At 38.2% G+C, this 6000-nt stretch overlaps 4 non-coding genes across 4 annotated transcripts; all 4 read left to right on the top strand.

Annotated features, from left to right (window-relative positions):
* Positions 1 to 1734: 1734 nt before the first annotated feature.
* Trnae-uuc (transfer RNA glutamic acid (anticodon UUC)) lies at positions 1735 to 1806 on the top strand. The gene has a single exon. It is a non-coding gene; the product is annotated as a tRNA-Glu (tRNA).
* A 1068-nt stretch (positions 1807 to 2874) lies between these two features.
* On the top strand, positions 2875 to 2946 carry Trnaa-ggc (transfer RNA alanine (anticodon GGC)). The gene has a single exon. It is a non-coding gene; the product is annotated as a tRNA-Ala (tRNA).
* Positions 2947 to 3109: 163 nt separating this feature from the next.
* On the top strand, positions 3110 to 3181 carry Trnaa-ggc (transfer RNA alanine (anticodon GGC)). Its single transcript has one exon. It is a non-coding gene; the product is annotated as a tRNA-Ala (tRNA).
* A 2117-nt stretch (positions 3182 to 5298) lies between these two features.
* Positions 5299 to 5370, top strand: Trnae-uuc (transfer RNA glutamic acid (anticodon UUC)). Its single transcript has one exon. It is a non-coding gene; the product is annotated as a tRNA-Glu (tRNA).
* The last annotated feature ends 630 nt before the right edge of the window (positions 5371 to 6000 follow it).

Genomic DNA, 6000 nt, shown 5'->3' with positions numbered 1-6000 from the left:
GCATTGAAACTTGTTCGCTTATATTTCAAGCTAAACAAAATTTAACACTGAATTTGTCAATTTGAATTGTTGTATTTAGGGTCGCACTTGGACACACAAAATTACCCGTCACTTAATACTGTGTTAATCTCGCAGCAAAAATAACATTCAAAAGGGAGAGACAAACCGGTCGCATTGAATCAAATCAACGCAAATTTTTGTTTCTACCTTCTTAATGCGAGCGTTCGTAACGATGTCGAAGCTCATATAAAAGAAAGCGTGCCGCCGTATAAAGCGGAAAATTTGATGAGCAAATTGCTGTGCATCATGATTCGGACTGCGGCTACAGAACAGTTGCCCTAGCCTATACCGATCTATCCTTTCATTTGAATTATCTTGGCGAGGGCTCTTTTCCCAAATAACGGAAATATTCGGTCGAAAACCGCTTGAATTCGTATTCATCAGACTAGACAGTAAAATGTGAAGCGAACAATTTTTTAAGGATCACTGAACTGATTGACACTTTTGTCACAAGAAAAACAATTTTTGTTTGTTGTTCGTAAAAAGTCCTGCGTTGAGGCAGGACGACGGCTTCTTTGAAGATTTGTCTCCGTGGACAAGTTTTTGTCCGCGTTGGGACAAGTAGGTCGCACTTGGCGTGGTCAACTGATGACAGGAATCTGACAATTTTTTTGGTTATCAAAATAAACTTGTCCCGATTTTGTCCCAAGTGCGACCCGGGCCTTAGCTCAAGCTTACGATAAGCTGTAACTCGTTTACGTGTTTACCAAATAATCGGATTAACTATCAACAGATAATGTTTGGTGATATAAAACACTGAGAATTTTTATTGCAAAGAAGTGGAAACAGGAAACAGCTACCGTGTTATTTTAAGTGTCAGTGCAGCTAAAAAGAAAGGTCATTCATTAGCTTTTATTGACTTGAAACTTTATAAGTGCAGATTTTCATGACATTTGGCGCACATAGGGTTTGCATGTTTGATTATCAGAAAATCAGACCTCTTTGCAAATTTGTTGAACCACACCGGAGAGTCGATGACACTAATTAAAGAAAGCAGTAAAACAGATAAAAACAGCAGGGAATGGAGTAAACACCTGAGTTTAAAACCTGTGAACTGTCAACAAAGAGAAGCACGAGGCAGATATCTGTGGAGGGGTGAAAACAGACTGTCAAATATACTGTCCTCGGATAAAAACTGACTTACACGCAACGATGAGTAAACGAACTGAAAACACGTTTGGCTTCCCGTTAAAAGAAACTGACATTGAAAAAAATCCCAAGAGGGGCTGGGTGCGGGAGCTGGATTTTTGGATTGTCACGTGACCGAGTTTGCAGATGAGTCAAAAATCGACGCAAGTGCTTCGTTTTATTCACCCTTACAAAACACAACTTTTACTTTTACTTTTTACCTTTTTTCGCCATTTTCAGCTATTATTCGATGGTTTTCTGCAACAATTTTCGTATCCAAGATCAGTAAAAGTGTTCATGGTTTTATGATTTTCACTGTAAAAGGTTTGAAGCTGATACTTGATAAATGGCCAAGAATAAAAATTCACCGCGGATTTTTTTAGTTCTTACGGCATTCCCAAAGCCCGGTCTGTATATAGCCTGAAAATCTTATATACCGGTATATCTTGCTTAACAAAGTCAATGCCTAAATTATCATATTGAAGAGTGTCTTATGGTTGCCGGAACTAGAAGATATCGACCTGTTTAACTGACCAAGTATGGGATTCCCATATGGTCTAGCGGTTAGGATTCATGGTTTTCACCCAGGCGGCCCGGGTTCGACTCCCGGTATGGGAACGACTGTTCCTTTTTTGGTTTTCACGATGGAAATATAACGAGGCAAAAAGTAAAGGCATATCGTTTAAAGAGGGAAAAAGAAGTTACAAAATCGTTTTAAATTGTACGCCAGTTTGGTCGAAATTTGATATACTTATTCCGAAAATTAAAATTATGAAAATGATAATATCATTCCAAAATGGAAACTTTGATAATAAACCTGTACACGAAGCTATGTTGCTTTAAAATTACAGATTAACCACCAAAAGTAACCTGTATCTGTGCAGTTGGTGAGCAAGGAGCTTCTTGTCTTAAATTTTATCAGGGTCGCAAAGGACCAAAACGGTTTTGGGCTCCAGGGCTCCGGGTCCATAGCAACCGGGCTCCAAAATCTTAACCCATTCCTGCTGAGTCAAAAGGTGCTATAATAGTGAGCGTTAACTATGTGTAAAGCACGTTGAAATGGTAAAATAGTTATCTCCCATGCAGCTAAAATAAATAATTTCTTTGATAACCTGATTACAAAATTTCACGCTGAGTGTAATAGCGTAGCACAAAACGCAGGGATTTTTTCCTGGTGAGCAAGTTTACAAGCACGGAACCGTAACTGCTATACTATGCCAGCCATGTGTGGAAAACATGCAAGACTAAAAAATGTATGTTCGGTTTACTCGAGCATTCCAGCAATTCAAATAAGATCTAATTCAATCAAGATATTTTACGTAGATAACGCAAAAGGAACAAGACCTCTGTACGATGCATGAGTAGAAATTCCACTTGCGATTTCATTTTAAACACCCCCTCTCTCTGGAAGACACCTTAATCCAGTAATCCGGCACTCTGATTACAAAGTCTCTTGATGTGTTGACACTTATTAAAATCACCGACAACAAAAGTAAATGAATGTGTGTCTCCCGCTCAAAGCCTGAAAATTTTTTTCAGGTCTTCAGTAGTGTAAGGCCGCATTTGCATTATCATATATATATTTCATTGCTACTGCTGGACACACATTCATTTATTTCACATATGCTTGGGCCGAGTATCATGTCCACCATAAAGGGATTACCCATATACGACCGCTCTCATGTGGCTTTGATAGCTCAGTGGTAGAGCATTGCACTGGCAACGCAAAGGTCGTGGGTTCGACTCCCGCTCAAAGCCTGAAAATTTTTTTCAGGTCTTCAGTAGTGTAAGGCCGCATTTGCATTATCATATATATATTTCATTGCTACTGCTGGACACACATTCATTTATTTCACATATGCTTGGGCCGAGTATCATGTCCACCATAAAGGGATTACCCATATACGACCGCTCTCATGTGGCTTTGATAGCTCAGTGGTAGAGCATTGCACTGGCAACGCAAAGGTCGTGGGTTCGACTCCCGCTCAAAGCCTGAAAATTTTTTTCAGGTCTTCAGTAGTGTAAGGCCGCATTTGCATTATCATATATAGACAACAAAAGTGTTTAGCCTTGGGAACAAAAGAAACTACTGATCCGAATAACCGTTAGCACTAAAATCGCGCGAAGTCAAAAGCACTTCTTTTGCGATTTGATTTTCTTACAGCCATCACAAAAGACTTGTTTCGATTTGAATAGCTTAAGTTGTCGGTTATTGCAACAGGTACATTTTTAAAGGTTAACATTACTTTATTGTGGTTTGATTACAAATTCTTTCTATTCCGAGTCCTGTTAGTGATGCCTGGCAGCTGAAATTAGTTTCCGATGTTTCCGATATTTTTATTTGTTAGTTATTATTCTTAAAGGGACCATCTGGGCATTTAACAAAATATTTGCTTTTAGAGATGCATCGCCTCAAATCCATACAGCATATTATAATATTCTCTTAGACACCCTTTTGCACAGAGAAAAGTACTGAGATCAAAAAGGCTATGAAAATTTCATTTCAAAATGGTTTAGGGGGCAAAATGCGTGTTGACGTTAATTAAATTATGTTCTAATACAAACCTTATGCATGTGTCCTATTGAAAACTCTGATCAGAACACTATTGCTTGGGCAGTACTTGGTGCAAAGGAATTTCGACACAAAGTTTGTAGAAAAACGTCCCCAATTGAAACAGTTTTATCTTGCAGCTTGTGTGAAACATGGTTATGTGTGTATAATATCGACCTTTATTCCCTGGGCGGTTATATATGCACTTCAAATTTAATACCCAGGGTGTTTTGATTCGATTACAGGATTAACACCAAATCTCATTACTTTACACTCTTATATCACACGCTTGCTGTTTTAAACCGCAGCTGGATCTATATCGATATAAACATTTAGTTTCTTTTCACTTATCCTTCATACATAGCTGAGCATTTTATGAAATTATGGTAATGCTCTTTTTTCTCTTTGTTAATCCGCCCGACAGGGGGTGTGGTTAGCGAGGGAAGCAACCTGCCTCCACGCAAACCAAATTACGACAAACTTGTACGCCTCAGTATTCGCGGGAGTATTTTGACGCTCAATGCTTAAGAATTAAATAAAGCCGCTGTTAAAATGATTCCTGATCTATGCACACACGCCCTAGAAAACGACACTTTTTTTCCTACTCAACATCTATGAACGAAGTACCCGACATCCTAGATCATCGCTTAGCATTGAAATTTGTTCGCTTACTTTTCAAGCTAAACGAAGTTTCAACACTGAATTTGTGCAAACGATTGCAAAGGTAGCTAAAGCTTAGGATAAACTGTAACTCGTTTACGTGTTTACTAAATTATCGGATTAACTATCAACAGATAATGTTGGGTGATACAAAACTCTGCGCAAGACTTTTTATTGCGCAGTGGAAACAGCTACCGTGTTTTTTTTAAGTGTCAGGGCAAATAACAAAGAAGGTCTTTTATTAGCTTTTACTGACTTGGAACTTCATTAGCGCAGATTTTCATGACATTTGGCGCACATAGGGTTTGCATGTTTGATTATCAGAAAATCGGACCTCTTTGCAAATTTTTTGAACCACACAGAGAGTCGATGACACTAATTAAAGAAACCAGTAAAACAGATTAAAACAGCAGTGAATGAAGAAAATAACTGAGTTAAAAACCTGTGAACTGTCAACAAAAAGAAGCAGGAGGCAGATATCTGTGGAGGGGTGAAAACAGACTGTCAAATAGGTATTTCTCGGATAAAAACTTACACGCAACTATCTGAACTATGAAACTATGAGTAAACAAGTTGAAAACATGTTCGGCTTCCCGATAAAAGAACTGTGGCATTGAAAAAATCCGAAGTGGGGCTGGGTGGGGGAGTTGGATTTTTGTATTGTATAAACGTAAACGAGTCTCTCAAAAGTCTCCCGTTTTGATGTCGCCAAAAAAGGGAGAAAGAGCCAAAAAATACCGCATTGTTTCAATTCAAGCCTGGTCTGTTTATGACCTGAAATTAATTATATGTTGCTCATCAAAGACACTGCGTAAATCATCATATTAAAGAAGGTCTAATGGCTTTCAAACTTACAATTAACTGACAGAATTCATTAAAAATAGACCAAGGTATGGGATTCCCATATGGTCTAGCGGTTAGGATCCCTGGTTTTCACCCAGGCGGCCCGGGTTCGACTCCCGGTATGGGAACGACTGTTTTTTTTTTCTTTTTCTCTCAATGGAAATATAACGAAGCCAAAAATAAAAGCACGTTTTTAAAGGCATAGTTTTCCCTTACTGATAAGGGGAAAAAGTTACAAATTTGTTTTAATTGTACGCCAAGTTTTGCCGAAATTTCACATACTTATTCGAAAATTAAAATCGAAAGTGATAACATCATTCCAAAATCGAAGCTTTGATGATAAACCTGTACATAAAGCTATGTTGCTTTTAAATTACAGATTAACCACCGAAAGTAATCTGTATCTGTCTGTTGGAGAGCAAGGAGCTTCCTGTTTTAAATTTTATCAGGGTCACAAAGGACCAAAACGGTTTAAGGGTCCAGGGTTCCGGGTCCATAGCAAACGGGCGGCTTCAAAAAAAAAAAAAAACAAGCTTAATCCTGCTGAGTCAAAATGTGCTATAATAGTGAGCGTTAATTATGTGTAAAGCACGTTTAGATGGTAAAATAAATATCTCCCATGCAGCTAAAATAAAAAATATATTGATGATTTCTATTTGATAAACCTGATTACAAAATTTCACGCTGAGTGTAATAGCGTGGCGCAAAACGCAGGGATTTTTTTCCTGGTGAGCAATTTTACAAGCACGGAACTGTAA

Source organism: Oculina patagonica, chromosome 7 (genome assembly GCF_052425735.1).
Source record: "Oculina patagonica isolate OP01 chromosome 7, crgOcupat, whole genome shotgun sequence".
NCBI classification, from domain to species: Eukaryota; Metazoa; Cnidaria; class Anthozoa; order Scleractinia; family Oculinidae; genus Oculina; species Oculina patagonica.
Note: the sequence above shows the minus strand (reverse complement) of the source record. Positions and strands in the feature narration are given on the sequence as shown.